Source organism: Dipodomys spectabilis, unplaced genomic scaffold, assembly GCF_019054845.1.
Source record: "Dipodomys spectabilis isolate Male_0828 unplaced genomic scaffold, ASM1905484v1 ptg000006l, whole genome shotgun sequence".
Lineage (NCBI taxonomy): Eukaryota > Metazoa > Chordata > Mammalia > Rodentia > Heteromyidae > Dipodomys > Dipodomys spectabilis.
This window is the reverse complement of record NW_024870683.1, coordinates 4,217,222-4,227,504: the sequence shown is the minus strand read 5'-3', so window position 1 is coordinate 4,227,504 and position 10,283 is coordinate 4,217,222. Positions and strand designations below refer to the sequence as shown.

General features: G+C 33.2%; 1 pseudogene; it reads left to right on the top strand.

Moving 5' to 3' along the window:
- Window positions 1-4,287: 4,287 nt before the first annotated feature.
- On the top strand, window positions 4,288-4,995 carry LOC122122806 (annotated as a pseudogene).
- Window positions 4,996-10,283: the final 5,288 nt, after the last annotated feature.

Sequence of the window (10,283 nt, the reverse complement as noted above, 5' to 3'; positions counted from 1 at the left end):
CAGCTCAAGGCTAGTGCTCTACCATTTGAGCAACAGTGCCACTTCTGGTTTTTTGTGTTTATGTGGTGCTGAGCAATTGAACCCAAGGCCTCATGCACGCAAGGCAAGCACTGTACTACTGAGCCACCTTCCCAGCCCTCTATTGAATTTTTAATAGTAACATTGACATACTTGAATAGAGAAGAGTTCCAGGGAGATGCTCTGCTTTTCTATTGGGGATCTAAGATATTTGTATGGACTGGAGGTGTTTACACGCATAGACCCTTCTGAAGAAAAGTCAAGATTATCACTTTGAAAAAGAAATATTGAAAACCCCTCAGTGTTTTACCATTTTCCTCATTAGTATTCTCTAAATAATATTAATATAAGAAGGTTTCATTTGAGAAAAACAACATCAAGCTTATCCTACCGATATGTTTTATGAGCAAAGCTTTATTGCATGTTTAATTTATTTAACTAACACTGTAGCAAACATTCATGCTGAGCACATTTCTTTTTGCATCCTGTAAAGTAGATAATATGATTTATGGAGCACCAACTGCCTTTGGGTGGTTTAGGAAGAACTTAAAAAGAAATTGACTAAGGAGAAGCTTCTTAATCTAGCCCACTTTTGCTTCTGTGTCATTGAATTGCAATGCATAGTATCAAATTAAATACACACACATATATGAAAGGATGATTAGCATTGTAATACTTTGGGATAAATATGAAAAACAGATTTTCTGTACCCTAAGAACTAGAAGCAATGATGAGAGAAATTAAAAACCAAAATAAACCGGGATCATTAACCACAGTCTCAATATTGTTAAGGCATCTACTTGTTCTAAACAGTTTTGAAGGAATGCTAGTCAAGATCCTTGCTTTCAAATCTAGTTCCAAAATTCACAAGGTACAACAAGGGACATAGAATGTACTCACTTTGAAAGAGAATAAATATGGAGAACTAGCATTAGCTGAATTCACAATGTAGTGCAATGCAATAAGAATGAACACAATGCATAATGGTATAAAGACAGGCAATAGATCAAAGTAGCAGCCTAGGAAGACTGAAAACACATATGCACCTGTAGCCCATTGACAAAGGCAATTCATAGCCACAAGGGTAACATGTTGAGCAAATGCAGCTGGGAAAAATAGATATCGCTCTGTGGGTGTCCATACATATGTACACCCAAGCATTTAGGTACTTCATGACTGAGGGTTGAGTGTGGGATTTGCAGGAGGATCTAAGTGGCTTAGATGGTGATAGACTTATTTTCATGATGATTATTTAATGGTGACAATCCTATGTCAAATTTTATATCATTTCCCCTCCAAACTTAAAGTGCATTCTATCAATGTTTGTTATACAAATATAAAATTACATTGTTATCAAGCTATACAACTGATATATTTTTATACACTCTAAAGCTTACCTATGCAAGACAGCAGAGGTTAGTTCTCGTGGCATATCCCGATAGACTCACAACTTGAGAGGCTGAGATGGAAGAATTGGCAATTGATGGCCATTTTGAGATATGTAGGAAATCCTAATTTTATAAAACAAAAAGAAATAAAACAACCATAGCAAAAATGATGGATGGGAAGGGATGGGAAGGGGAAACAAAGGAGGAGGCTACAATGCCTGATAAGAAACGCACTCATTATCTTGCCCATGTAATTGTAACCCCTCTGTACAGTATTTTCACAATAAAAAATGATGGAAAGAAAAATTTCATATGATATGAATAGTAAGAGATATTGTTGAAATGTCACTGAGACATTTATCCTGGCCCATTCTTGCTTGAGATGCTATTGAGGGAATGTTCATGTACAGAAATAATATCTATAATAAAACAATATTAATTCTGTCCATAGGAATAAATATATTGCAGAGATTACATTTCTGATCAACTGGAGGTTATAACCAGCATTATAATTAAGTAAATAAGGTTGATATCAGTTATAAGCAATTAGCTTCTTGGAATTATTTTTAACATGCCATGGACAATTTCATCAATTAATGAATTGGATACAACTTTGATATGTATTTATTTTGTAATTGAACTAGAATAATTTTACCTTTTAGAAAATTATTTCTTAATAAAAATAATTAAATGGCAACTGCGATTTTCTAACTTTTAAAGTCTTAAAAGCAGTATAACTTGTCACATATGTGAGTTTTTTTGGCTAAAAATAGCAAACACAGAACGTATGTATATGCATATATGCTATATAATATACATATCAAAAATAAAATATGTACATATGTATGTGATTATATGTATTATATGTACATATGTATTATAAGTATATATAATTACATGGGCAATTATATGTAACTATATTTAATTATATGTACACATGTATGTAATTGTATGTATAAATAATACATATAATTGTAATGCATAAGTGTATGTAGTTATATATCATTATATAAGTATAAATGTATATATAATTATGTATATATAATTACATATGTACATATAATTACATATACATTATTCATTTATATATGTGTCATATGTATACATATATATGTATCATATACACATAGCTGTATATAATACATGTTTTATACATCATATATAAATGTACATCTATACATCATTTATAACATATATATTACATATGTTAAAATATAACTTGCATAAATATATAACACATGTAATATATGATATATTGTATATTTTGTATTTTATATGCAATGTTATATCTTATATATTTTATATTATTTATGTCATAGAATCATATATATACATTTAGTGATACATCGTATATGTCTTCATAATTAACATAATATATAATATTTATACCTACATATAATTCATGTATATGTACATATTATATGTGTATATTATTTATGCATATATTATATATGCATATCATTATAACCTACAGTACACATCACACACACACACTCATATATATATATATATATATATGATCACATGTATGAATGTCCAATATAGATGTTCTTAAACATAAAATGGTTGATTTGAAAAGTTTTTACTTTATGTTTCTGTGAGCAATACACAGTCAGTAGAAACTGGGATCCAGACCATTGTTGTGGCTGGGATCAAAACTTGGCTCAGGAATCCATGCCAGTTTAGAATGTGACAGTGTACTTTACTCTGGGGGGAGGTGGTGCCGCCCTTAAACACTGCTCAGAAGACTTCACATGGAGTACTATTGTCACTGTGGGATGTGACAAGATCAAACGTGATGTGCTCTTCAAAAGGGAGACAAGGTTAGAATCAACTGCATCTTTTGTAGGTCAGTCTTGCACAGAAACACACTGGACAGATGAAGACTGTAAGATGAAATTCAAGGAACACTAAAATAAGAATTCGAGATCAGTTGTATGCATTGCCTATAAAAGATGGTTAAAGGAAAGACATTTAGTGATAAATCCTGATAAATCAAATTCTGTATCAGAATATGACATTCATGAAAATATTTTTGGAATAGCTGTCAAATTTAGTCGTTGGTAATCTAATTCCTTCAGAGAAGATATTTAGTAACTGTAATGAATATAAGAAATTATTGCTTGATATTGAGGAAGAAAGAGCTTATCCTATGTTAGTTCCCACAACCAGAGGGGCAGTATTATCTGTCATAAAGATGTGCTTATTTGGTATTAGAAGTTGGTGACAGTGGCATAATCACTTACATATTATTATGATGAAAAATCTTTCCTCAAACACACATCTATAGTGTACCAAGGAATAGCACATTTGTATATAAAGAAAAATGCAAAGAATGCAATTTTGAAAGAAAACTTACTTTCAACGAATGTGTGAGATCCTTTTACAGGAAGTCAGCAGGGATTCTGCAGGAGCAAACCCACCCAGCAGGAAAGCTGGTGGGGACCAGTGCAGTGTGGAAATGCATTAAGAAGCCATTTCTATCTCATTGATGATTGCAACACTGGCACAGGAGACAAATTCTTTATTAGTAATGAATAGAAGTCCTTCCATCTAAAGACAACCCTTACAGATCATCAACAAACATCCACGTAGTTTAGGAAGACATTCAGATTGAAAATACCCCTCCTCACCACATCACTCACACAGGAGAGAAATGATCTGAATGCAATAAGATAACTCACACAGGAAATAAACCACATGAATAAAAAGGTTGTGGGAAGTTCTTTCACCTCAAGTAAACACTCACTTTACATCATAAGATTCATACGATGGAGAGATCTTATATTTATAAGGAATATGGGGATCCTTTTCACCAGAAAGCAAATCCTTATCGCTCTACTCAAGCGGTGGTGTCGATCACTGGTCCCATCGAAGACCAGGACTTTATGATGGTGGAGAAGACTCAAAAGAGTGTGAAAATTGCACCTGGCGCTGTTGTGTGTGTAGAAAGTGAAATCAGAGGGGATATGACGATAGGACCACGGACGATGATCCACCCTAAAGCAGGAATTATTGCGGAGACTGGGCCCATCATCATTGGCGAAGGGAACCTAATAGAAGAAAAAGCCCTGATCGTAAATGCTTACCCAGATAATATAACTCCTGACACTGAAGATCCAGAACCAAAACCTGTGATCATTGGAACCAATACTGTGTTTGAAGTTGGCTGCTATTCCCAAGCCATGAAAATGGGAGATAACAATGTCATTGAATCAAAACCGTAGGTGGGTAGGTATGTAATACTGACACGTGGCTGCATCCTAAACACTTTTGAGGTCATTCCTGAGAATACAGTGGTATATGGTGCAGACTGCCTTTGCCGGGTGCAGACTGAGCGACTACAGCCCCAGGCGCTACAGCTGTATTTCTTGATGAAAATCTTACCAAATTACCACCATCTGAAAAAGACGGTAAAGGGAAGCTCCACTCCTGTTAAGAACTAGGAACAGAGTTGGCTGTCATGACAATATCCATCCTTGACTGCTGTCAGTTTCCACAAGTAACACATGTTGACTACTGTAAGATAGCTAGAGAGAAAAGTAATGGATTTTTCCTGTTAACTGTCCTTTATAATTGATAGAAAATGGGTTGTGCATAAGAGAGAATAAATGCATGGTTAATCTCAAAAAAAGAAAGCAAATCCTTACTGAATTCTATTTGTAATAAATTTGAGAAATATTTCGTTCAGAAAACATCCTTGCTCTTCATTAACAACAATTCATAGAGTGGAGAAACACTATATTTTTAGTGAATGTAAAACGTCCATTTGCCAGGAGACAACCCCCTTGTGGCATATCAGAGAACAGGAGAGACATCATACCAATGTTCTAACCATGGAAGCCCATTAGAATGAAGTCATACCCCATCCATCACTGCAGATCTCACTTGGGAGATAAGCTCTATGAATGTAATGAGTGGGTGAAATCTTTCCATCAAAAGGCAAATCTCAATCTACACCAGAAAATTGATATGATGGAGAAACCTTAAACTATCATAAATATGGGAAGTGCTTTTGCTGGAAAGCATCCCTCAGTACATCAGGAAATACATACAGGTCAGAAATCCTATGAATATCCTCAATGTGGAAAGCCTTCAGCAGGAATTGTACCTCATTCTTCATCAAAGAATTCACTTAGGAGAGAAAGCATAATAAGTGCACTGATGTGGAAAATGCTTCCACCAGAAAACCAAGTTCATCACACATTAAAGAGCTCAGCCAGGTAAGAAAGCCTACGTGTTCTATGAGTGTGGTAAGTCCTTCAACTATAAGAGTAATCTTGTCCATCATAGATCTCACAAAATTTAATAATGAATAAAGTGATTTTTGTAAAGTCTTTCCATAATACTGTAAATCTTTAGTGATAGCATACATAAACATCTTAATGTAGTTTAATTACAAATGTAAGAATATGTATTAAAGTTTTTTTTTTTTTTTAAATTTTATTTTATTTTATTTGAGAACATACTGTACAGAGGGGTTACAATTACATGGGCAGGATAATGCATACATTTCTTACCAAGCATTGCAGCCTCCTCCTTTGTTTACCCTTCACCTCCCTTCCCAGCCTCCCCCCTCCCTCCCAACCAATCATACCCCCCCTCCCCCCCCACCGACATTGTAAAGCTGGTTTTGACATGACATTTTGTACTTCTCATTGTTGCAACAGGTCCACCTGAATCCTTAAACGACTTGTTTGTCCCCATCTCCTCCACATGTTATACTGACCAACGACCCAGCAATCCCACTTTTGGGCATTTACCCAAATGATCACAAACAAGGCCACACTAAAGCTACCAGCACAACTATGTTTATTGCAGCATTATTTACCATAGCTAAGACATGGAACCAACCCAGATGCCCCTCAGTAGATGAATGGATCAAGAAGATGTGGTATATATACACAATGGAATTCTATGCCTCCATCAGAAAGAATGACATTTCCCCATTTGTTAGGAAATGGAAAGGCTTGGAAAAAATTATATTAAGTGAAGTAAGCCAGGCCCAAAGAAACATAGGTCCCATGGTTTCCCTTATTTGCAATATCTAGTATAGGTATGAGTCAAGCGGAAAAAGTCAGATAATGTGATGTTAGGAAAACGAAACCTCAAGTATGTATTTTAATGTTTTTGTTTCTTTCATGCATGTGTTTCTAACGCATTTATAAGATTATTTCTTTGTTGCTTTGTATGTCCCTCCCCCACAGTGTAACCCCTGCTTTCACTATATTTGATGTCAGTGTATTAAAGTTTTAAACCATATAACTGCCTACTCATTACTACCATATGAAGTACTTACGACAATTTCAATTACACTGGATCACCTATGAAACTAATTTAAAAAGTTAACCGATGCATCTGATTCAAATGCACATTTTCAAAATGATTCAGTATTTCTTTATTAAAAACTTACTGTCAAGATAATGCACAAAGGGGATATAGTAACATAAGTAAGGTAGCGAGAATGTTTCTTGTAGAACTTGATTCACTACTTTGACAAGAGAAAAAAAAATTAACTCTTACTTCTCACTGGGTTCTGCATAATATACAGTACTTGTTACCTCTCCCAAATCCCCTTTTCCCTGGCTTATAATATTGTGAATGAGACTTTGTCTGTTTTTTAACTTTATGCTGTATACATGAATTATTTTGTACTCTGCTGTTCTACTGAACATTTTAAATATTTGCCTACTATTTGATATGGCACTGGCATATTTATTTTTATTTTACATACCATTCCATCATAAGAAAATATTGATGGATGTTTGTACTTTTTAATGTTTTTTGTTATAATATAAAATACTATTATAAAATATTAAAAATTGGACTACAAATATGAACCTAGCTGTCATATTAGATTTACTATAACAATAGTCAGCTCAAGAGTCAAAGGAACAGTTATAAGTAGTAGTTTCTTCTTTCCACAATGGAAAGAAGATCATATTCCTAATATTTCTAATTTTTTCCTTTGTCTACATTTAATATGGCTAAGCTGCTTATCTGGATAATTCTGAGAAATATAATCTATATTTTTCTGCATTTGATTGCATAATCTGCACAGCTATCAAAATGACATTTTAAAATTTGAAATGTTATTCTGTTACACAAGTCATCTGCCAGTCTTTTATGGATAAAAATTTTAGACCTCTGCAGTGGATTAACTAATGCATTAAACATACTTCAATCTTGCACACTATTGTAGTTTCCAGTTATGGTGACTGTAGGCCCATCTAAACGATGCCTGGGTTTCTGTAAATTCATTATTTACATTGCAAAAGTAATTTTTGAAGCAAGCAAAAAATTAGAACATTGGAAATTTTCTCTACTTTTTCTTTTCCCAACTGAATTGAGTTAGAGATATTTTGTTTTTGAATTTGTAACCCTAATCTTATTTATGTAATGTTAGTGATAAGAGCTTAATAAAAGTATTTTGAAGTTAAATAATTAACTTGTAAATATGTGTATACATATACATAACAAGATTAAGTGATTCATGTAACGTGTATTTTAATTTGATTTCACACAACTTTCAAAACAAAAGTTATAAAATTTAATCTGAATAAAATTATCAAAGTAAATAATCACGTTTCTATCAATGCATTAGTGAACTACTTTATAAGAAATTGAATGGAAACAAAAGCAATTTTCAAGTAATCTTACTAAATTACCAGCTGCTATGGTTTTGTATACAATGGAAATCATTACTTAGGCAATCTTGATTTCATTAAGGTTTTCCTCAAAATAATTAAAAATTATTAGAGTTTTCTGCATATTTAGAAGCATTTTAAGCATAATACCAAAATTAGCAATTATTCTAACTATAACAAATTTATAATCATTATACAAGTCACCAATAATGAACATAATATAGATAGAAGAAAGCTCATTTTCTTGTATCTTAGTGATTTCACAAAAGATCAATTATTACAAGCAGTTTCAAGACTATAATCAACCCTAAAGTGCTCATAATGATAGAAATTCAGATCAACTTAATTTGATAAGATAATTTAACTTATAATTTTCAGAATTTTTTCCTAGTCCTTTAAATTTTCAACAATCTGTTCTTTCTTCCTCTTTCCCTCCCTCCCATCTTCTCCTTCCTTCTTACCTTTATGGTGGTAAGATGTTTGAATGTAAGGCCTTGTTCCAACTACGCAGGCACTGTACAATTCAAACATGCAGCCCATACTTGTAACCATCTTCACAGCTAACTAATGTATTTTCTTTTCTAATAAATGGCAACTATAAAAATAAAGGAAAATGTTCTAGATTACTAGGAGTGTATTTTGAACACATGTGTTTCATTTGTTATAAATTCTAAACTACAAATGTAATGTCTTTCTGTTTACAGAAATATTACAAATATTTGAGTAAAATGATACAACCCATCTTTGGTGTTAGACATATTGTATTTTGATCAGATTTATCTATCCTATTACCACTTTTCAAATAAATTTTATGAGTTTCATTTTTCTATTTCTATATATATATATGGGAACATATGTATATATATATATATATATCTTATTTATACATATATAAATGTATCCATACATTTAACAAAAATATGTAAGTATATATAACTGTACAAAAAATTTACATATATGTGAATGTATTTTTCTGTCTACAATATAATTTGTTCCTCTATTAAAATGTTAATTTTAAATGTATAAAATTTAAAAAATTACACTATTATTCTGGATGTATTATAAACTTGATCATAATATTTTCACTTTTTTTGCAGTAGCAGGAACTGAAAACAGTGTTTCATATATGCTAGACAAACTCTATTACTTGCAAGTCACATCATTATCCCTTTTCATTTTATTTTGACACAAAGGTATAAATTGTCCAAGATGACCTCAAACTTGTTATCTTCCTAATTCAGAATTCAGTCTTCTAAAGTCAAATATTTTTTCACTTTGATGCATTCCAAATAGTCTTAACTATTTTCTTATATTGTTTTTAGGGCCCATTTAAGGAATCCTTTTTCTTCTTTTTTTCTTCCCTCCTTTCCTTTCTCTTCCATTTCTCCTCTTTCCTCCCTCCTTCAATATCTTCGTTCGTTCGTTCGTTCGTTCGTTCCTTCCTTCCTTCCTTCCTTCCTTCCTTCCATCATTCCTTTTTTTCTTTCTTTCTTTCCCCATTTTTTGCCTGTCCTGGGACTTGAACTCTGGGCCCCAATGCTGTCTCTGAGATTTTGTGTTCATGTTAGTGCACTACCACTGGAGCCACAGCTCCACTTCTGGCTGTTTGTAATGGATTGGTGATAAGAGCCTCATAGACTTTCCTTCTCTGGCTGGTTTTAAACCATGATCCTCAGATCTCAGCCTCCTGAATAACTAGGATTATAGGCACAAGCCACTAGCTCCCAGCCTTTCTTTCTTTATTTGTAATATTAGAGTTTGAACTCATGATCTCAAACTTGCTTGTCAGGTGCTCTACCATTTGAGCCATGCTTCCAGTTCTTTTGGCTGTGGTTAGTATTGAAAGAGGGTTTCTTATGTTTTCCTGGTCCAGTTAGAATTGCAATCACTTATTTATCATTTTCATGACACTGGAATGGCAGACAGCTGTCATAATGTGAAACTTCATCTGCTGAGAACAAGTCTTACAATCATTTTTGTCTACATTTGGAACCATGACCTTCCCAATATCAGCTTTCCACATAACTATAGTTACAGATATACATCATCACATCAAGCTACTGGTTGAGATTTTGGTCTCCCAAATTTTTGACAAGCTGGCCTTAAACATTGATCTTCTCTGTCTGTGACTCCTGAGATGCTTGGATTTCAGATATGAGACAAAGTTCCCAACCCCAGGTTGTGTGTGAATACACTTTCAACAAGTTTTGTCCACATTTCCTGTTTAAGA